At 46.0% G+C, this 23522-nt stretch overlaps 1 protein-coding gene across 2 annotated transcripts in view; it reads right to left on the bottom strand.

The window, feature by feature from the left end:
• The window catches only part of LOC137435391 (nidogen-2), a 259920-nt gene that overhangs the window by 100782 nt on the left and 135616 nt on the right, over positions 1-23522 (bottom strand). The window lies entirely within an intron of this gene.

Here is a 23522-nt window from a genome sequence, read left to right as displayed (position 1 = left end):
AGATACGAAGGAATCAGAGACATCATGAAGAAGGAAAGTTTCTGTTGAGCAGATCACGTCTGGTTTGTCAGAAGCAACCTGTATGGAGAGATCAGTTAAGTTTGAAAGAAGGCCCCGGATGTTTGAGGTCCATACCGTTAATGAAGAGGAAGGGGGAGCATCGGAATCAGAACAGGGGGGAGGAGAGGTAGGGTAAGATGTGGAAGAGGAGGAAGCGGTAGGGAGAGCTGTTGAAGGTGTGTCAGAGATTTCAGAATAGCTCTGAGAAAGGGAAGGAAGGGGCGGACAAAAGGTTTGATGGTGATTGGGTGAGGCACAATGAGGTGTTATTTGAGGAGGGGGAAGAGCGAAGCAGTAGGTTGGGGGAGATGGAGGTGAGAGTTGGAAGGGGGAAGAAGCGTGGAGGACGCTTTGAGGAGGAGGGGTGAGAGGGGGGAAATGGAGAAGAAATGAGGGTGGGAGATTTGAAGGGGAGGGGCGAGTTTATGTGGGGAGGGGTTAGGGGGGAGTTTAGGAGGGAAGGGACAAGGGGAGGGATTTGAAAGGGATGGGAGATGGGGAAGATTTGGAGGGGAGGGGTGAGGGGGGAGTCTCGGAGGGGAGGGGCGAGGGGGAGTCTTGGAGGGGAGGGGTGTGGGGGGAGTTTAGTAGGGAAGGGGCAAGTTAGTAGGGAAGGGGCACGGGGGAGATTTGAAAGGGATGGGTGATGGGGAGGATTTGGAGTGGAGGGGCAAGGGGGAAGATTTGAAAGGGATGGGTGATGGGGAAGATTTGGAGGAGAGGGGTGATGGGAAAGTTTTGGAGGGGAGGGGTGATGGGGAAGTTTTGGAGGGGAGGGGTGATGGGGAAGATTTGGAGGGGAGGGGTGAGATTGGATTTTGGAAAGTGTACGATTAATGGGAAATGAACAATTATTGCAAAATGAGTTTCTTGTGACCTTCGAGTTAAAAATACGTTTAAGGACGCTGGATGGGGGGTGGAATGCAGGTGAGTTTAGGGAATGTAGAAAAGAGGCACTGTAAGAGATTGAATTTTTTTTGGGATGAATAGATTTGGTGAGCAAGTCAAAAGCAACCTTTTAAAGAAGAAGAAAAAAAAGGTGTTATAATATACGACAGAATACAGTACTTCAGTGAAAGTTTAAACCTTTTAAAATTGAGCAGTGAAAACTATCTGGGGAAATGGGGGAGAAACACTTGGTCGAAGAACGAACGAACGAATAAGAACAACGAATAAACGAATAAGAACAGAGAAGGAAATGTTTTTTGGGGGTTTTTAAAATTTTATTTGGAATTGAGATTTTGAACAAGGAAGTATGGGGTGAAAAGACTGGTAAAAACAGAGAACATAAGTTGTTGGAGCACAAACGACGGACCGCTGAGAGAAAAACAAAGCCTCAAGGTCGGACATGGTAGCCTACAAGGCCTCAAAAGACACGACACTAATTAACACGATTTTCTATACAGGTATGAAAGATTTACACCGAGAACCTTCCTAATCCTAGGGACACACTATAGGTACACACACCATCAAATAAATACAGTTTTAACGAAAATACAAATGGGAACAATTACTTAACTTCGATTTCGATGGAGAGCGTGGACAGCTGCGAATAAACGAAACGTCGCCGACCAATACCTTTCAGGATTATACCTGATTAATCCTTTCAGGATTTCAGGATTTTCAGGATTAGGATTATACCTTTCCTGGCAAATAAATGTCTTAGCAGCAAAAATTGTTTATTTTCTTTTTTTTCAATAATTGTTTTGAAAATTTCAAAATAAAAAAAATTCAAATCACAAAAAAAATTAAAAAAATTTGTACTAAATATTGTAGTGTTTCAATGTCCCAAACCTGTAGGGGAAGGCAGGGCAAGTTGAGCATAGGGGTAAGTTGAGCCACCACCTCCCAACCAGTTATGAATGAGAGACTTTGTGGTGGCGCCATCTATAGATGCCCCATTGCATAACTCCAAATTCTGCAATATTGTTTTCTAAATTGAAACAGAAACCAGTGTTGCAGAGGGAAAAATCCCATTTTCAGCCATAAAAGTAAAAAGGTTCACGTTCACGTTTCACAGGTAAGTTCACGTTTCTTCCACATGCAGCACTGATATAATATGGATATCAGATGACAATTGTTAGTCCAGGTATGTGTCTCCATTCTTGTCATAGACTTTAATACGATGGATGCATAGAATATATGTGTATGTGGAGACATCTCAGAAAGTTCAGACTGGGGTAAGTTGAGCCAGACCCTATGGGGCAAGTTGAGCCATGGCTCAACTTGCCCCATAGGGTCTGGCTCAACTTTCCAACTCATGTTGGTGGAGATAATAATTAGCATTTACAATGCGCTTTTCCCCAAAGGCTCAAAGCGCTAACAGAATACCATATTATTACCCCGGTCATTGGATACATTGCGAGCCTGCACCACACTGGGTGTACCATCTCCACTCCCTGGGGAGCATTTTTTTTTTTTTTTTTTGTATACTGCATCGAGGCTCGTGAAAGAGCTAACATTTACTTCACAAACAAATCAACCAGACAAACAAAATACCCAAAAAGAGGGAGCGGAAGACAAGATGGGGAGAGAAGGGGAAGCACACAAACACAACATCCGAGAGCAGGGAGATGTGTGGAAGGGAGAGGGCCCGGGGGGAGGAGGCATGGGAAGGGGGGGGGGGGGGGAGGGAGAAGTATAAAACACAAGGACACCAAGGACTTGCTGGACAGAAGTTGGTATTTCAAAAAAGTGGAATTGGGGTGAAATTAGCGGGGGTAGAAAAGATCAAGGTTTTGGATGGGGGAAGATAAGAGATGGTGGTGAACAGCTGTTTTAAAGACTTGGAGGGTGGAGTGGGATTGAAGAGAGTGAGGGAGTTTGTTCCAGAGGCAGGAGAAAAGAGGAATGAAGGAGTGAAGGTGAGCAGAGAGTCTTGATTTTGGCAGTTTAACCATAAGAGGGTTGCAGGCAGATCTTTTGCGACCTGTAGGAATATTTGTGAGACAGAGCCCAGAGAGAGCTGGGGGGGGCAAGGCCAGAGAGGAGTCGGTAGAAGACGGAAAGACCACCAACCTGCCTGCGGTGAGTGAGTGAGAGGCCCTTTGAGTTAGCTTCATCGCGGGAGATTCCAATGATTCTGAATGCTTTGGTTTCAACAGCGTGAAGGCGAGCTAGGTGTGAGGCAGGAGCACCAGCCGAGAGGGGAGAGCAGTATTCCATTGAGCTGCGGATGAAAGCCTTGTATGTGGTGAGGAGCACAGGTGTGCCAAGGAAGGACTTCGCACGACGGAGGATGCCCAGTCGGCGACTGGCTTTGGAGGCCAGATTTGAAATGTGGTTTTCCCAGGAAAGATCATGGCAGATAGTGAGACACAAAAGCTTGAGTGACAGAACTTCTTGGAGAGGATTATTCAGAAAGTGGATGGGAGGGTTGTCCAGTCGGTCTTTTCGGAGAGACATCGTAAGAGTGTGAGATTTGTCAGGATTGAAAGACATGTTCCACTTGTTTGCCCAGTCTGTGATTTTGTCTAGGTCTGCAGAGAGTGAGGAGGCTGCAGACTGCCGATCTGAGGGATGAAGAATGGAGCGACAGAGAGTAGAGTCGTCAGCAAAGAGATAGAGAGGATTTTCAAGAGAGTCAGAGAGATCATTGATGAAGACCAGAAAAAGCACAGGGCCCAGAACACTGCCTTGGGGAACTCCAGCCTGAACAGGAAGAGGAGATGAGAGAAACCCATTCAGGGCCACACGTTGACTACGACTAGAGAGGAAGTCCGCCAGCCATGCGTGGAGATTTCCATGGATACCAAAAGAGGAGAGTTTGGTGAGCAGAGCGGGGTGCCAGACCGTATCGAAGGCACGTGATATGTCAAGGGAGACTGCTCTAATTTCCTGTTTGGCATTGAGGACCTCCATCCATTGTTGAGAAAGCAGAAGCAGCATGTCCAGAGTGGAGTGTCCAGGTCTGAAACCAAATTGATGATCAGAGATCAAGCCATTGGAGAAGAGGAAAGATTTCATATCTGAAGCAATGATGGATTCCATGACTTTGCTGATAATTGGGAGAAGGCTGATTGGTCTGTAGTTGCTGGGATCTGTTTTTGCACCTTTTTTGTGCAAAGCGGTGATGTTGGCAGATTTCCAAGCAGATGGAAGATGACCTTGAGCAAAAGAGAGGGTGAAGAGAACAGAGAGAGGGAGTGAAAGAGCGGAAGAACATGATTTTAGGACCCGTGGGCTGATGCCGTCAGGTCCAGTTGCAGAATCAGAGTCGAGGGTTGACAGAAACTTTTCCACCTTGTCAGGAGGAAAGGACACAGAGTCCAGGAGCAGCTGGGTACGACTGGGTATGGTGGGTACAGAGAGGGATGGGTTTGGGACACAAGATTTAGAGGCAAACACAGAGTTGAGGCATTCAGCTTTTTCACGTGCGGAGTCAGCCGTGTGGCCATTTGAGGTGAGGGAGGGGATGGAGGGGGAACAAACACCAGAAACAGATTTGACCAGATGCCACCAGGATTTGGAAGAGGGAGACATATAAGAGAATTCGGTCCTGAGAATGGAGAGATATTGTTTCCTGGCTCTCCTGAGGGTGGACACACACTTGTTTCGGGCTTTGTGAAAGGAAATGAGATTTCCTTCTGTTGGATTTGCTTTCCAGGAGATGAAAGCAAGTTGTTTCTGGGCAATAGCCTCACCACAAGATTCCGTGTACCATGGACGGGAGGAAGGGTATGACAACTGGACGAGATGGGATAAATCTGTGCATGAGAGAGAGCAATTTACTTTGGAAGAATTCCCAGGATGAGTTGATGTCAGAGGCAGTAGAGATGGGAGACCAGTCCAGACGATTGATGGCTGCTTGAAGACCGTGCCAGTTGGCCTGAGTGAAATGCCAGACCGTGCCAGGCATTCCTTGCCGTGCTGCCATTTCAAGCGCTCCGAGCAAAGCTCGGGCAAATGTGCTGGCAAATCAAGATTTGTGCATTACATTGCTCGGGTTGATGTACTGAATGGAGAGGAATTTCAGTTTGAAGGTGTCTTCCTGCAGAAGGTTGCTGGAAAAGTTGGATCTGACAACCCAGTGTTTGTTCCAAACCTAAAGGATGAAGCAGGATTTGAACTGGAAGACATCGTGCGTAAGCTGCCACAGCCTAAGTGCGTTGGCAGTTCTGCCCGTTGTTCTGGACAGCTTGTGTTCAATTGTGACTTGTCAGTTTGGCAGCTTAATTGACTTGATTTCTGACATGTTTTAGTTTTACTTCCAGATCCAAATGATGAAGCTGGCATTGATGAGCAAGATATTGTGCCTTAATTGCCACAGTCTGACTGTTGGCCTTTCTGGGTGTATTTGGGACACTTTTGTTTTATTGTGACTTAAAACTGTGGCAGCTGTTTTCAACTCAATCCAGCTGCCACATTGAATTATAACCATGAACACAAGGTACATGTAAATATTTCGTTCAGTGTTGTAACAAGTACATTAAATATTTTTCAGGCAGAACAATTTTTGTACTTCAGTTATCTTTATTTGGGGCAATGATCAACTATTTGGGATACTTTTTGTTTAATTGTGACTTGAAACTGTGACAGGTGGATTGAGTTGACTTTTCTTACCACAGTTGACAATCTTGTTTTTCTATGAGAGTGACTCAATTTGTTCGTCACTGATTACTATAACCATGAACACAAGGTAATCATTTCGTTCAGTGTTGTAGAACTTTACAACATTAAATATTTTCCTGCCAAAACAATGGTTTTCTACTTTAGTTATCTTTATTTGGGGCAATGATCAACTTACCCCTATGTGGTACAACTTACCCCAGAGGTTGGATCAACTTACCCCTCAGGCGGGGCAAGTTGAGCCATTTGGCCTCCGTTTTTTCAAAGGTCACAGTGACTTTCAGTGTGGGGATAGAAAGTAAGAACTAGCTACAAAATGTTTCCCAAGGATTAAATTAGAAGGCAAGATACTCATTTGTGCAAGATCATCAGTAAGTTCAGTCCTAACATTCCAAGAACAAAAACTGGCTCAACTTGCCCCGCCTTCCCCTACATCATACATTTTCTCACCTACCATGAGGTTTCAGTTGTTTATTAAAATTCATTACAACTCGAGTGTAAAATTTTCACTTGGATTATGAGGCTCGCAAAATGCTGTTTTGTAAAGAGAGAATCAAATGAAAGTCACGTTCAAAATAATCAATCAAACATCAAATGATTAAAAAGGTTTCATACTTGGGGGATATTTGCCCAAGGAGAAGATGAGTATGTTGAAAAATGGCTGCTGCAAGCTTTTCTGTTTAAAATAGTTATGAGGCATGTTACATTCATTTTGTGAAACTTAAAAAAACTACCGTTTTTTTTTTCATTTGAAGCACCATCCTTAATGACCCAAAAGACGCAAAAGTCCCCAAGGACCCAAAAAGCCTTGAATACACAAAAGGCCATGAGGACCCGAAAGACCAAAGAGTCCCCAAGGACCCAAAAAAGTTATTGATGACCCAAAAGTCCCCGAGGACCCAAAAGTCCCCAAGGACTCAAAATTCCTTGATGACCCAAAAGTCCCCAAGGACACAAAATTCCCTGAGGACCCAAAAGACCCCAAGGACCCAAAAGACCCAGATGACTTAAAAGTTCCCAATGACCCAAAAAGTCCTTGATGACCCAAAAGTCCCCTAGGACCCAAAAGTCCCCAAAGACTCAAAATTCCTTAATGACCCAAAAGTCCCCAAGGACACAAAATTCCCCGAGGACCCAAAAGACCCAAAAGTTGCCAAGGACCCAAAAAACCCAGATGACCCAAAAGTCCCCAATAACCCAAAAAGTCCTTGATGAACCCAAAGTCCCCGAGGACCAAAAATACCCAAGGGTCCCCAAGGACCCAGATGACCCCAAAGTCCTTAATGACCCAAAATACCTAAAAGTCCCCAAGTACTCAAAATTCCTTGATGACCCAAAAGTCCCCAAGGACACAAAATTCCCCGAAGACCCAAAAGACCCAGATGACCCAAAAGTCTTTAATGACCCAAAAGATCCAAAAGTCCCCAAGTACCCAAAAAGTCCTTGATGCCCCAAAAGTCCCAGAGGACCCAAAAGACCCAAGAGTCCCCAATGACCCAAAAGACCCAGATGACCCAAAAGTCCCCATGGACCTAAAAATCATTGATGACCCAAAAGTCCCCGAGGACCCAAAAGACCCAAAAGTTCCCAAGGACCCAAAATAACCAAATTATCCAAAAGTCCTTAATGACCCAAAAGACCCTAAAGTCCCCAAACGCCCAAACAGTCCTTGATGACCCAAAAGTCCCCGATGACCCACAAGTCCCAGAACACCCAAAATACCCCCCCTGAGTCCAGCAGGCAGGTATGCTACAAGGCTGTGAAGACAATGAAAATTTGGTACAACAGACGAATGGGCCCCCTAGTGTTACTAACAGGTTGTGCAGCACGTTCTGTGATTTTTTTTTTTTAGCTTCTTTCAACATTTGTCAGGCTTTATTCTCAAAGAGGAAAGATCCTATTATACCGCTCCGTTCAATAACAAACCAAACCGTTACTTTCACTATAATAGATTGTTCCATATGCTGGTTGTTATTATCTCGATTAGTTTTTGGTTCAGGTCCGGATCCAGATCTGGCCTAACAGTGGGATACAAAACGTATAGTGTCCATCCTGGCTGAGGTATGTGTGTGTTAGTCCTGGCTGAGGTATGTACCTCAGCTATCTATCGAGTGTCCTAGTTATTGCTGGTTGTTATATATGCTCAGTGATTGGTGATCTGGCCAAAATCGCATGTTCTGTTCGTTCACATGGCCGCTGAGATTGTACTGGGCCTCATTACTAAAAGCGATGTTGTCTGTAAAATCCTGGTCTTCTTCAATCCACTGGACAATGCCGATGAGTTTCTCATCTCTTTCAATGCCCACTCTCTTTAAATCATTGGAGAGTGTTTATTTCCAAGTAGTCCTAGGTTTCCCAGCTTTATAGTCTGTTGGTTTCCAATTGATGACATTTATTTTGGTCTGGTGCTGTAGTAGCTATTTCTTGTACAGATAGAGTTTCAGATCATCATGTATGATTCTGCCAATGGCCTTGTAAGAAGTTTCCACCACCTGTGTAAATTTGAAATGTCGACTTTTTCAGAGACATCTTTTGATGGTCTTTTTTGTGGAATTCTTGCATTTGGATAGACCCTACAAAACTGCCTTTGTGTATAAACATCTGACATCGTTGCAAAACACATCTCTAAAATAAGCATCTGCTGGGGCACAAATAAATTGTTCGACATAGTTGAAAGTTCGATGGAAAAAAAGAAAGAAAAAAAAATTGGGTCACATTCATAAAATTAGGACAGTTGCTTCAAAAGTTGCACATCATTTGACTACCCTTTATATTCTACTCCGACTGGATCCCCTCACGTGATACACCACATAGGGTAGATACGATTTGTCTCCAAACAGTTTTATCTTTCACAAGTTTGAGTACCTCGGCCTTTTCAATATTCATTATCTTTAAGTCATTGGAGACTATTGATTTTCAGGTAGTCCTAGGTCTTCCAGCTTTCTATTCTGTTCGTTTCCAGTCGATGACCAGCTGGTTTCTTCCCCTCTTATCATGTGTCCAACCATCTCAGTCGCCATTTTTTCAAAATTTCACTTGCGGGTATATGTTTTGTCTGTTTCCTTAAATCCTGTTTGTGACCTTCATTTTCCAGCTTATTCTCATTACTTTCCTGAGGCTCAAATAATCTATGCTATAAAGCATTTCTGTGTTTTCTTTGTAACATATCATGACTGACTGCCTCTCCTCGATACAACATCAGATATATGACATCGCTATCGTAGAGCCGGATATTAGCTCTTGCGCTAATTTTTTTTTTCCCAAATATTTACTAATACTACTACTACTACTACTTTTTGTTTTTTTTGTATACAAGATCGAGGCTCGTGAAAGAGCTTACATTAATAACACAAAAAGTCAAACCGACACATAAAACATATGACAAAGGGAGCAGTAGACAAGATGGGGAGAGAGGGGGAAGGACACAAGCACAACATTTGAGAGCAGGGACATCGAGAGATCTGTGGGAGGGAGAGGGCTTGGGGGGAGGGGGGAGAGGTATAAAACATGGACACTGCAAGGACTTCCAGGAAAGAAGTTGGAATTTCAAAAAAGTGGAATTGGGGTGAATTAGCAGGGGTAGAAAAGATCAAGGTTTTGGATGGGGGAAGATAAGAGATGGTGGTGAACAGCTGTTTTAAAGACCTGGAGGGAGGAGTGGGATTGAAGGGAGTGAGGGAGTTTGTTCCAGAGGCGGGAGAAAAGAGGCATGAAAGAGTAAAGGTGAGCAGAGAGTCTTGATTTTGGCAGTTTAACCATAAGAGGGTTTCTGGCAGATCTTCTGCGACCTGTCGGAATATTTGCGGGACAGAGCCCAGAGAGAGCTGGGGGGGCAAGGCCAGAGAGGAGTCGGTAGAAGATGGAAAGACCACCAACCTGCCTGCGGTGAGTGAGTGAGAGGCCCTTGGAGTTAGCTTCATCGCGGGAGATTCCAATGATTCTGAATGCGTTGGTTTCAACAGCGTGAAGATGAGCTAGGTGTGAGGCAGGAGCACCAGCCCAGAGGGGAGAGCAGTATTCCATTGAGCTGCGGATGAAAGCCTTGTATGTGGTGAGGAGCTCAGGTGTGCCAAGGAAGGACTTCGCACGACGGAGGATGCCCAGTCGGCGACTGGCTTTGGAGGCTAGATTTGAAATGTGGTTTTCCCAGGAAAGATCATGGCAGATAGTGAGACCCAAAAGCTTGAGTGACAGAACTTCTTGGAGAGGATTGTTGAGAAAGTAGATGGGAGGGTTATCCAGACGGTCTTTTCGGAGAGACATCGTAAGAGTGTGAGATTTGTCAGGATTGAAAGACATGTTCCACTTGTTTGACCAGTCTGTGATTTTGTCCAGGTCTGCAGAGAGTGAGGAGGGTGCAAACTGCCGATCTGAGGGATGAGGTATGGAGCAGCAGAGAGTGGAGTCATCAGCAAAGAGATAGAGAGGATTTTCAAGAGAGTCAGAGAGATCATTGATAAAGACCAGAAAAAGCACAGGGCCCAGAACACTACCTTGGGGAACTCCAGCCTGAACAGGAAGGGGAGATGAGAGAAACCCATTCAGGGCCACACGATGACTACGACTAAAGAGGAAGTCCGCAAACCATGTGTGGAGATTTCTATACATACTAATACACCATAAGCCATGGTTTGTAGATCTTTGTTAACATTCAGAGCCACCATATGCCAGCATTTACAGGCTGCAGGGTTATTTTCGTAACCATGATGAGCTGGTGATATCTTGCAGAGATTCTTGCAGAGATAGGTGATAGCTCTTCCTTCCATACTACAATACTACATCCCCTATCGGTCTTTCAGATTTTATGGTCATAATTGTGAAGATTGCAATACATTCTACAGCCTTTTATATAATGTCAAAATTGTATAAAGCATTCCTGGACTCATTGTCTTACAAAACGTATTTCCACATTCAAAGCACCAGGAAACTCATAGTCTGGTCGTTTGATTTATGTACCGGGAAAAAATTATTACCAAAGCATATATGGCATCAAACGAAGCGCAATTTTATGCTCTACAAGATGGTGAAAACTCCTCTTTGATGCTCTTTGGGGAAAACTTTTTACAGCACGATTTATCCAGCATGGTAACAACCTTGTGTCCGGGGTGCGAATTTTTTCCCCATGATGGTACAGGGCAATTGTCATTAAAATATAGTATAGTATAGTATAGTATAGTATAGTATAGTATAATTGCCCTGTACCATCATGGGAAAAGAATATTACGCATCCGGCGTATAGTCAGGCCATTACCAAGCAACATTGCAAAAAAATAACAGGGAGCAAACTGGATTGGCTTACTTTCTACAGAAGATGTAAATCATATGCACTATGTTGGAAATAAATCTAAAGTAGTATCTCAAAGATGTTCGCATCCACAGGCATTTCGTCTTCTTCTGGTTGCACTGCCACTGGAGCAGCATTCTGACACTCTTCACCTCGACAGTCATGACAAGCAGTTACGCAACTGAGCCCACTTTTCCGACAGCAACAAATATTGGTGCTGCAGGGATTTCGTGACGATGCCTTACATTTGCAGCGCACATACTTCAGAAGATCATCAGAAGCAGGTTCCATGTCGGTCATGACAGGCGCCAATCTACCATCCACCCCCATTCACACGGTTCTATTTGAGATACATTCAGACTTCCATATCATAACCTGCAGAGTGCAGATGCACTCTGAGGCTATGTTGTAATGCAGCTCGTTCCGTCGGGGGAAGTCGCTCTGGTCGCATCGTGGAAGAGGTTGTTGCTGCAAGCTCCCTGCAGCGAGCATGTCGTAATTTGGTCAATGAGTCATCTGGCTTTCCGCCATACATCTTGATGAAAATCCGTGCAACGGCTTCTCCGACAGCATCCTGGGTCGCATCCTCCTGCGCAACTACTGCACACCATTGTCGCACTTCTTGCGAATTCTGGACAAGCTTGAGGATCCTGCATTTTCCGTGACCAAAAACAGCAGAGGTTGTATCGCAGCCACCCCATGCGTGAATTACTAGAAGGTGATGAAGAACAGTCTGATCTAAGTGTCCTGCAGCTTCTTTGATATTAATGAGCTTCAAAGGTCTCTTCTGTGCTTTCCTGGGTTCTGATCGTAAGTGAATGTCAGCCATGTCTGTGTTCCAGTGAAAGAGCAGAAGAACAAGGACGTCAGTGTCATCAGCTACCACTGTGGCATGCTGGCCAGCTGAAGCTAGGTCAAGGGCTGCAGAAACGATCTGGGTATCAGCATCGCTCTCACTCTGAACCACTTCATGACCGTCCAACCGAAGATAGTGGCTGAGTAAATTGATGAACTGGGTCTTGTTTTTTTTCGTTCGCGAGAAAGAGCTGTTGATTTCTGTGAGCGTGCATTTCTTTGCTGATCTGAACATCTGCTGAAGCTTTTCCAGCCCTTCTCTGGTGCTCGTGGTCTTTCACTGAGGGTCCACTTTCATAACCGTCAAAAACGATGCTACATATTCCATACGTGAAACGGACATACAAAAGGTACTGCATGATCACTTCTTTGTATGTCTTTCCAGCCAGCCATCGCACTCGATGAAGCAAGGCCCCTCCATCTAAAACATACGTCGTATTTTGTAATGCTCTCACCATGCTTAAGCCACTAGTCAATCTGTTGGCCAAAACGGCCTTATTCGACTTACGCATGGAAAGTCTTTGAACAGAGATGTCAGGAACGGAGTAAGCTCGTATTGAAAGTAGGGTGCTGTGTCTTCACATCGTTCTTCTAGAAGGACCAGCAGTCTTGAAAACAGAATAAGTGGATCAACATGCACCGTCTGCTAATTGATCTTGATTCATTTTTTCAAATGAATCAAAGTGCGGACGTTCTGACTGCATTTCATCGATGCTTCGTGAACCTTGACATTATCAAGTTTTTCTTGGAGCGACAAACCAACTTCTTTGACCTCGTCACAATTGACACCGTCACCATCGGTAGCAGTTAGCCCTGATGATAGCGATCTCAATTCGTGCTTCTGAACATCAAAGGGATCATGCTGAGCAAGCCACTTGAACATTCTGTTAAAATCCTCAAAATCACGATTACAGCGGGCGCCCCCCAGCTCCACATGCTGCTCACTGGTTCTGTGGACAAGTCCTGTGACATCGGTCATGGCCTCGTGCACCTCGGCACACTTATGCATACTGTATATCCATAATAATCTCACCGTGTCTGTGATCCCTCGTCCTCTAGTTAACCCTCCTCGGCTCTTTATAGATCGCATCATTACTTGCTCATTTGTGAGATCTGTCCACAAGCCGGCCAAAAACCGATCGCTGCGGCGCACTGTGTGATACCCATGCTCTGAAAATTGTGCATACAACCAGGGGTGGCTAGAAGGCAGCTCTAACATCCACTGGAGATACAGGCGAGCACTTTTGGCATAGTTGAAGTGGCCAGTGGCAGCAAATAGGTTCAGCATACGACTAACTGTGATGATATGCATATTCCATCTACCAGTCCTCTGCACGAATGAACAGCTTTAAAGTGTCGATGTACTCCATGTAAGTCGGCCACAATTTTGCCGTTCTTGAACACTTCTTTTGCTCACACCTAATGGCTTCCATGATGTCTTTCAGCTTCAGGAGGGCAGGTGACTCGCCAGTACTCTCAACATCGATTTCGTGATTTCTAAGCTGTTCGTAGTACCAACGTAGCTCTTCTACTTCAGTCTCATTCAGCCTCTTGGTGGACTCCTCTAAATCGCAGTCAAGTTCATCCAAAGTGATGCCAAACTCCTCGTGACATTCCGAGTCAGCGTCACTGGAAGCTTCCTCACTTTCATCCTTGAAAGTGAATTCCCCCCTATCTTCATCACCCGTCTCCACGGTTGTCCTGCGATGCATCACGACAGGATCACCGTCGTTGTCCTGGCATGATTTCCTCGGAAGCACCGCTTCTATGAGTCTGGCCATAAGTGCTGCTTCAACTAAAAAGTGTCCTCTTCGAGCTCTTGAAACAGCCTTCACCAAAATCCACCAAAAAACATTAAATAAACCCAAAGTTTAAAATAAACATTTTAGTAAATACGCTAATTAAATTAAGTCACATGACCTACTGTTAAAATATATGAAAGGCGTTGGATTAAAGAACTTTGATAATGCATCTAGGCACAAATCATGTATGCTTATATCGTGTCTGTGGTTTTTGACATGGGAAGCCATTGAAATTTGACTGAAAAAGGGTCCTTTACTAAAACGACTATAAGTTTTTTTCCCCAAGGATGATTGAAGATGAGTTTTCACCATGTTAAAGAGCACAAAAATACGCTTTGATTGATACCATATATGCTTTGGTAACAATTTTGTCCCGGTAGCCCATGATTTTGACTTCAAACGACCATACTATCATTCTTTGCCCCGAATCATGCAATTCAAAGCATTGGCGTCAGCGATGAAATACATGTATGTAGCTGCTCTTTGGTGGCCTTCCGTGGAACGCATGGGTGAACGAACTGTAGTGGTGCTTGAGGCAAGCATCCAAAACTTTTTTGTCACCAAATGGAGTTTGATGTGAGAAAAGACTCTCTGTTAATTCGAAAAAAAAAAAAATCAATCACGAGGGCTTTCTTCGCCCTTGAGGCGATCTTTGATGGGTTGCCAGATAAATGGTCATGAGTGCATGGTGTTGTCTGTATTCCTTCAGTTCATGAAGATATTCCCCACAGTTCATTTTAGGTTGGCTTCGAATGTTGAAATCATCTTGATGGAGATACTTCCTCTCTGACAGTAAATTTCTGGCTGGTTCGCATTATTATTCGAAATTTATATTCTCTTAACTACTTCCTATGGGAGATTATGATCTCTCATTGAGCAAGACTGTGTCTGTAGTTGATATTCAAAATTATGCAAATCATACATACAGTATAGTATGTGTGGGCAAATCATATGATTTGAAAGGATGTCTGAATCGATGAAAGCTATTTGAATTTGCTAATGAAAGCTATTTAATTAAATGTTAATTATTAAATTATTTAATTTATTGAATTTTTTAATTTATTAAATTAATTAATTTCTTAAATTAATTTAATAATTAATTAATTAATTAATAGAAACTATTAAATTTATTATTTAATTAATTAAAACTATTTGGATGTTTGAAAGGATGAAAGCTATTTACAGGATCTATATAATAACAGCGTAAGGACTCGACTTTGTTATCCCTTTTACGCCGCACCCAGTGACCCGATGCCCACGGCACTAATGGATTTACGATCTACGAACCGCGCTCTTTGTTTATCACGTACAGCCATACTCGAAAAATCGGAATTAGCCGACGTTGGGGCCCAAAAGCATCCGATTAACTGCCGATACGACGCCATCTTACGACGCCATCGTATTGGCGTCCGCTGGGCGAAGGCGAAGCGAGCCGTCCGCTGATTGGACAATCCCAGAGTGGTGCTATGCCGATTCCTATTACGAATCCATTCATTTTTCAAAAGTATATCGTAGCGTTGTCATTTAAGTAGATTGCAATAATATTCGCACTGTTCATATACGCACTCTTCATTCTCATCTTTCTTCCGAACTCTTATTCGGACAAGCAAATCCCCTATGCCATCCATAATGGTACACTCTATCCATACACCACATCCTCCCTTCCGTGGATGTTCCACGGGTTTCGGCTAGTAATAATGATTTGTGACTATGCATGCTACTAAAACATTGTAGATAATAAAAGCAATAACAATATTGACATGAACGTGAATGGATATATAGGGGTAAACGGGTATGGCCGGCAGGTATGACTGGATGTGCAGGTGAATATTGGCCAAAAGAACAATGAACGATATTTATACATTCTGCAAAAGAACTGAAGAATTGATTTTTGCTGCTAATGCAATGGAAGACGTGCTGAAACATCGTGAAAGATGTTGAAAGAAGCTAAAACATTCAACCTCAATTCCTCGCAGTATTGCCCCGAGAATGCCCTCAAAAGGACGAGAATGAATCACAACAATTTTCACTGGTCACGGTTGCAGGCAGAGAAAACAAATGGTGATTATGTGCTTTGAGTAGAAATAACAACCGGCTATTAAGAACAGCTGGGCTTTACTGCACATCAAACAAAGCAAATAATCATTCAAATGCATCAAAAACACCCAAATTCAACATGCATCTCGATGTATCCTCCACCGTGAAAATGTCTTTTTTTGTTTTCAGAGAAGAAAAAGAATAGCACAGCCGACCTGGAATTTGCACGAAGCACCACTTCACCAATTTTACCAGAAAATAAGAGAGAGAAGATGAGACAGGTGACATTTCATTTGTGATCATGAACTGTTGCAATCCCTATTTATAGCCCTAAAAAATAGCTTATGGTTTTAAAACTCCCCCTGGGAACATCATACGTGCTATTGCAAAAAATGAGAAGTAGCAGTAAACCAAAGATATTAAAACTACCTAAAAATACTGAGACATAATACTGTGTATAGTTTTAAAATGGTGCATGCAGATTCCTCATTTGATCCTCAGCATTAAAAGGATAGAACATGGATAAGCCCCATGGATTGGCATCCCATATGGAGGGGATTGCCGGCTGCAGAGGGAAAAGCGATGCCACAAAGCTAGTTTTGCCGGTACCGAGAGTACCAGGGGAAGTCAAGTCATGTGCTCAAAGGTCGGCCACTTTGTTTGTTTGAAGTCAAGTCAAATGTTGTCTGATGTGTGTATGTGGTGTGTGTGTATGTGGTGTGTGTGTATATGGTGTGTGTTGTGTCTGTGTGTGTGTGGTGTGTGTGTGTGTGTGTGTGCGTTGTGTGTGGATGTTTGTGTGTGTGTGTATGTATGTGTGTGTGTGTGTGTGTTTGTGTGTGTGTGTGTATAATATTGTGATGTTTATGAGACTGGCTCCTGGGGAGAGAACATCAATGACTCCCTAAAATCAGTTATACCATTAGTGTGTGTGCACAGATAGACCCATACCCGTTGTGATGTCTAGAGGGGAACGGGACAAATGCGTTGTGTGAGTTTGGTTAGGTTTATTTCATTGTCTTTACTTATCTTACTGTTCTTACTCTTACTTCTCTTATCCTTTCTATCTGTTCATTTCATTACCATAACTCATTTACTGTACTTGCCATTCCACTCGCTTCATAATCCTATTAAATTCATTCTCTTCCCCAAATTACCACCTATTCATTCTTCCCGTACAAACCGATCATTATTTACAAATCCCACACCGTTTCCTTAATAATGCTCTTGCACAGCACCACACACAACCACATTACAGCCAACAACCTACCACCCTCCCCCTTCCTTAATTCAAAAGCGGTAGGCAGGAAAGACCTCTGGCTGGGCATAAAACACCCATTGGAGGAGGAGCAGCCGACTCTGAGGAAGAGCCAGACTTTGGAAGGATCGTCATTGGGGGGTAGGGGAGGAGTTGGCTAGAGAGCACACCAATGAGGATGCGCTTCAACTAGTGAGGATGCCCTGGCATGCCATGACCTCTGCTCCCAGGAACTCCACCTCACACAAATTTTGCTCCCTTACGGCTCCACCCCACTCAAGTGACTTAACAGCTGCAAAACCAGAGCATTTTGGTTGTTGGAACATGCTAAGGATCGTTGCTGCTTTTTGAATGCACTGGGGACCCAAAGACAATCTGCCTGCCTGTTTGTGCCATGGCGGTGTCGACCACCATAGCGAATTGTGCTAGAGACAGGGCAAGCTGCTACGAGTGAGGACATGCTGGTGCACCACGACCTCTGTTCCCAGGAACTCTACCTCCAATGAATTTTTCTCCCTCATGGCTCTACTCCACTCAAGTGACTTAAAAGCCGGAACGCCACATCATTTGTGGCTTTGGAACATGCTAGGGATCGTCGCTGCTGTTGGAACATGCTAGGGAACCAAGGACAATCTGCCTGCCTGTTTGTGGCATGAAGGAGGCAACCACCATCGTGGGTTCTAAAGGGTAATCCTAAAAGGTTCTGAAAGGTAAATCTAAAGGGTTCTAAAGGGTAATTATAAAGGGTTCTAAAGGGTAATTCTAAAGGGTTCTAAAGGGTAATTCTGGAGGGTTCTAAAGGGTTATTCTAAAGCGTAATTTCAAAGGGTTCCAAAGGGTAATTCTAACAGGTAATTCTAAAGATAAATTCTAAAGGGTTCTGAAGGTAATTCTGAAGGGTAATTCAAGGGGCTTCTAAAGGGTAATTCTAAAGGGTAATTCTAAAGCGTTCTAAGGGGTTCTAAAGGGTAATTCGAAAGTGTAATTATAAAGAGTAATTCGAAAGGGTTCTAAAGGGTAATTCGAAAGCGTTCTAAGGGGTTCTAAAGGGTAATGCCAAAGGGTAATTCTAAAGAGTAATTATAAAGGGTTCTAAAGGGTTCGAAAGGGTAATTCCAAAGGGTAATTCTAAAGAGTAATTATAAAGGGTTCTAAAGGGTTGTAAAGGGTTCTAAAGGGTAATTGTGTGTGTGTGCATGTGTGCCTGTGTGTGCACGTGTATGTGTGTATGTTTCTGTGCATTAGAGTGGCTGTTGCCGGCTGCTATCTCCACACGTGGGTGGGTTTCAGGAGATGGAACAGAGACCAGCCAAGTCTCAAAGTATTGGCCTGTGTGTGTGTGTGTGTGTAAGTGTGTAAGCGTGCATGAGCAGATGTTTGTGTTCCAACTCCTCCATGAGCTTTAGGCCATGAAAACAAACTTTAAAAACCTTAAGCACGCTCGTATAATCAGCATTTATCCATGCTTGCAATTGCCATGACCGAGTCTGACGTGCATGTGCATGAGCGGCCATGTAAAAACAATCGTACTCATGCATTTCTGCAGTAGTGAGGTGTTGCCACCCATCCCTCCCACTCCCCTTCTTCCACTCCGCTCCCATCCCCTTTTCCAAGTCTTGACTCACTTAAGGGTGTACGGGTAAGGTACGCTGGCAAGCCAGTTTCATAATTTATGAGCTGGCAAGTGTGTTTTTTCCATTCGTTTGTGAGGTGTTGCCTATCAATGAGCTTAACAATGAAATTTTGCGGAAGCAGTGAGCAGGGTGGCTTGTGGCATTGGTATGCATTATACGAGTAATACAGCATAATTGATTGCATGTCTTATCCCTGGATTGTGTCATATGCCCATTCCGTTTCTCTGACCTGACTTAGAGGTGTTTATTGGTTAATAATGACATTATATTACCAGACCACCTTCCTGGAAAGCATTACGTGGATTATAATTCAAAAATTAGTTTTACATAGTGAATTTTTAAACAAAGACATCTCCAAAGGGCCATCTGACATTCGGCAAAAGTCCATTATAAAAAGTCCACTTTTCTTGGTCAGTACTAACTGTAATAAGGTCTGATGATGTGAAGGAATCATCGATGAAACATCACCTGATGCTGGGTTTGATGTATCCTTAAAGCAATTTTTGGTTGGCTGTTATTTTACCTTTTTCTTTTAATAATTTATGAACATGAACAACGCTAACATAATGTAAGGCATTAATGCGACTTGTGGAGTGGAGACCAGAAAGTTATGTTCAGAGTATATAAGTGACATGCCATTGAGTATCTTATCTGAGATTTAGAAATATCTGTTTTTTGGGAAGAAATGTTGCAACACTCACTTCGATTTTGACTTCCTGTACAGAGTCGTGAGGGTCTTCACATTATGTGGACAACCGAGTTTCCATTTCTGAGGCTCGAGATAAAGTATGTGCATCACAGTTTCTGGTACCATCTGGTACCTCTGGTACCTGAAGCGAGGTCTGCTCCATCCTGTTTGTTTCAAACAATGTTGAATACAATATACTAGTGGGGTCACCCATGGGAATCCCACGGGCATGGACGTGTGTGACATTTGGACATCTTGATTTAGATGCTGCAAATTAAATTTTACAAAATGGTTACTGGCAATTCATCAGATCCAGAAATGGTGCAATGAACACAATTTATTTATTTCAGATAATATGTGACGCCTCACTCCTCTCCACCTGACACTCTCCTCTCTCCACCCCCACGCCTCTCCAATCCCACTCCTCCTCACACCCCTCTCCAATACCTCCTCACACTCCTCTCCAATCCCTCACACCCCTCTCCAATCCCTCACACTCCTCTCCAATTCCTCACACTCCCCTCCAATTGCTCCTCACTCTCCTCTGCAATCGCTCCTCACTCTTCGCTCCAATCGGCCCTCACTCTCCAACTCCTTGCTCCTCACTCTCCAACTCCTTGCTCCTCACTCTCCAACTCCTTGCTCCTCGCTCTCCAGCCCATAGCTCCTCACTCTCCAACCCCTCACTCTCCAACTCCTCGCTCCTCACTCTCCAACCCCTCACTCTCCAACGCCTCGCTCCTCACTCTCCAACTCCTCGCTCCTCACTCTCCAACCCCTCGCTCCTCACTCTCCAACCCCTCGCCACACACTCTCCAACTCCTCGCTCCTCACTCTCCAACCCCCCACCCCTCACTCTCCAACTCCTCGCTCCTCACTCTCCAACCCCTCGCTCCTCACTCTCCAACCCCTCACTCCTCTCCATTTTCTCGCTCCTCTCCAACCCTTCGCTCCTCACTCTCCAACCCCTAGCTCCTCACCCTCCAACTCCTCGCTCTCCAACTCCTCGATCCTCACTCTCCAACCCCTCACTCCTCTCCAATTTCTCGCTCCTCTCCTACACCTAACTCTTCACTCTCCAACCCTGAGCTCCTAACTCTCCAACCCCTAGTTCCTCACTCTCCAACCCCTAGCTCCTCACTCTCCAACTCCTCGCTCCTCAATCTCCAACTCCTCACTCTCCAACTCCTCACTCCTCACTCTCCAACCCCTCGCTACTCACTCTCCAACCCCTCGCTCCTCACTCTCCAACTCCTCGCTCTCCAACCCCTCGCTCCTCTCCAATTTCTCACTCATCTCCAATTTCTTGCTCCTCTCCAACCCCTAGCTCCTCACTCTCCATCCCCTAGCTCCTCACTCTCCAACTCCTAGCCCCTCACTCTCCAACTTCTCGCTCTCCAACCCCTCTCTCCTCACTCTCCAACCCCTCACTCCTCTCAAATTTCTCGCTCCTCTCCTACACCTAACTCTTCACTCTCCAACCCTGAGCTCCTCACTCTCCAACTCCTCGCTCCTCAATCTCCAACTCCTCACTCTCCAACTCCTCACTCCTCACTCCTCACTCTCCAACCCCTCTCTCCTCACTCTCCAACCCCTCGCTCATCACTCTCCAACTCCTCGCTCTCCAACCCCTCGCTCTCCAACCCCTCGCTCCTCTCCAATTTCTCGCTCCTCTCCAACGCCTAGCTCCTCACTCTCCAACCCCTAGCTCCTCACTCTCCAACCCCTAGCCCCTCACTCTCAAACTTCTCGCTCTCCAAACCCTCACTCCTCTCCAATTTCTCGCTCCTCTCCAACCCCAAGCCCCTCACTTCCAACCCCGAGCTCCTCACTCCCCAACCCCTAGCTCCTCGCTCTTCATCACCTAGCTCCTTGCTCTCCAACCCCTAGCTCCTCGCTATCCAACCCCAAGCTCCTCGCTCTCCAACCCCTCGCCCCTCGCTCCTTGCTCTCCAACCCCTCGCTCCTCGCTCTCCAACCCCTATCTCCTTGCTCTCCAACCCCTAGCTCTTCGCTCTCAAACCCCTAGCTCCTCGCTCTCCAACCCCTCACTCCTCGCTCTCCAACTCCTCGCTCCTCACTCTCCAACCCCTCGCTCCTCATTCTCCAACTCCTCGCTCCTCACTCTCCAACCCCTCGCTCCTCACTCGCCAAATGCTCGCTCCTCTACAATTTCTCGCTCCTGTCCAACCCCTATCTCCTCACTCTCCAACCCCGAGCTCCTCGCTCTCCAACCCCTATATCCTCGCTCTCCAACCCCTAGCTCTGCGCTCTCAAACCCCTAGCTCCTCGCTCTCCAACCCCTCGCTCTTCGCTCTCCAACCCCTCGCCCCTCGCTCTCCAACCCCTCGCTCTCCAACGCCTCGCTCTTCACTCTCCAACCCCTCGCTCCTCGCTCTCCAACCCCTCGCTCCTCTCCAATTTCTCACTCCTGTCCAACCCCTAGCTCCTCACTCTCCAACCCCTAGCTCCTCACTCTCCAACCCCTAGCTCCTCACTCTCCAACTTCTCACTCTCCAACATCTCGCTCCTCACTCTCCAACCCCTCGATCCTCACTCTCCAACCCCTCACTCCTCTCCAATTTCTCACTCCTGTCCAACCTCTAGCCCCTCACTCTCCAACCCCTAGCTCCTCACTCCCCAACCCCGAGCTGCTCACTCTCCAACCCTTAGCTCGTCACTCTCCAACCCCTAACTCCTCTCCAACTCCTCACTCCTCTCCAACCCTCCTCATCATTGTTGCAGCAGCAACCTGTGCGAGTCTGTGATCACGTTCGTCGAGGGTCTCGTTCTCCCATCTCGTTCTTTTTCTTGCTGCAGTCTTGTGGGGTCACCGGTGGGAATCCCACGGGCATGGACGTGTGTGACATTTGGACATCTTGATTTAGATGCTGCACATTAAATTTTACAAAATGGTTACTGGCAATTCATCAGATCCAGAAATGGTGTAATGAACACCATTTATTTATTTCACAAAATATATGACTCCTCACTCCTCTCCACCTGACACTCTCCTCTCTCCACCCTCATGCCTCTCCAATCCCACTCCTCACACTCCCCTCCAATACCTCCTCATACTCCTCTCCAATATTCCCTCACACTCCTCTCCAATCCCTCACACTCCTCTCGAATCCCTCAGACTCCTTTCGAATCCTCACACTCCTCTCGAATCCCTCACACTCCTCTCCAATCCCTCACACTTCTCTCCAATCCCTCACACTTCTCTCCAATCCCTCACACTCCCCTCCAATCGCTCCTCACACTCCCCTCCAATCGCTCCTCACACTCCCCTCCAATCGCTCCTCACACTCCCCTCCAATCGCTCCTCACTCTCCTCCCCAATCGCTCCTCACTCTCCACTCCAATCGGCCCTCACTCTCCAACTCCTTGCTCCTCACTCTCCAACCCCTCGCTCCTCACTCTCCAACACCTAGCTCCTCGCTCTCCAACCACTAGCTCCTCGCTCTCCATCCGCTCACTCCTTGCTCTAACTCCTTGTTCTCCATCCCCTCGCTCCTCGCTCTCCAAACCCTCGCTCCTCGCTCTCCAAACCCTCGCTCCTCACTCTCCAACCCCTAGCTCCTCGCTCTCCAACCGCTCACTCCTCGCTCTAACCCCTCACTCTCCAACCCCTCGCTCCTTGCTCTCCAATGCCTCACCCCTCGCTCTCCAATGCCTCACCCCTCGCTCTCCAACCCCTCGCTCCTCGCTCTCCAACCCCTCGCTCATCACTCTCCAACCCCTTGCTCCTCGCTCTCCAACCCCTCTCTCTCCAACCCCTATCTCCTCGCTCTCCAACCCCTAGCTCCCCGCTCTCCAACCCCTAGCTCCTCGCTCTCCAACCCCTAGCTTCTTGCTCTCCAAACCCTCGCTCCTCACTCTCCAACCCCTAGCAGCTCGCTCTCCAACCCCTAGCTCCTCGCTCTCCAACCCTTAGCTCCTCGCTCTCCAAACCCTCGCTCCTCGCTCTCCAACCCCTCGCTCCTCGCTCTCCAACCCATGGCTCCTCGTTCTCCAACCCCTAGCTCCTCGCTCTCCAACTCCTCGCCCTCCAACCACTCGGTCCTCGCTCTCCAACCCCTAGCTCCTCACTCTCCAACCCCTAGCTCCTCGCTCTCCAACTCCTCGCTCTCCAACCCCTAGCTCCTCGTTCTCCAACCCCTAGCTCCTCGCTCTCCAACCCCTAGCTCCTCGCTCTCCAACCCCTAGCTCCTCGCTCTCCAAACCCTTTGCTCCTCGCTCTCCAACCCCTAGCTCCTCGCTCTCCAACCCTAGCTCCTCGCTCTCCAACCCCTCGCTCCTCACTCTCCAACCCCTCGCTCCTCACTCTCAACCT

Source organism: Myxine glutinosa, chromosome 1 (assembly GCF_964187855.1).
Source record: "Myxine glutinosa chromosome 1, kmMyxGlut1.1, whole genome shotgun sequence".
Classification (NCBI taxonomy): Eukaryota; Metazoa; Chordata; class Myxini; order Myxiniformes; family Myxinidae; genus Myxine; species Myxine glutinosa.
The sequence above is the reverse complement of the archived record's forward strand: the minus strand, read 5'-3'. Positions and strand labels throughout refer to the sequence as shown.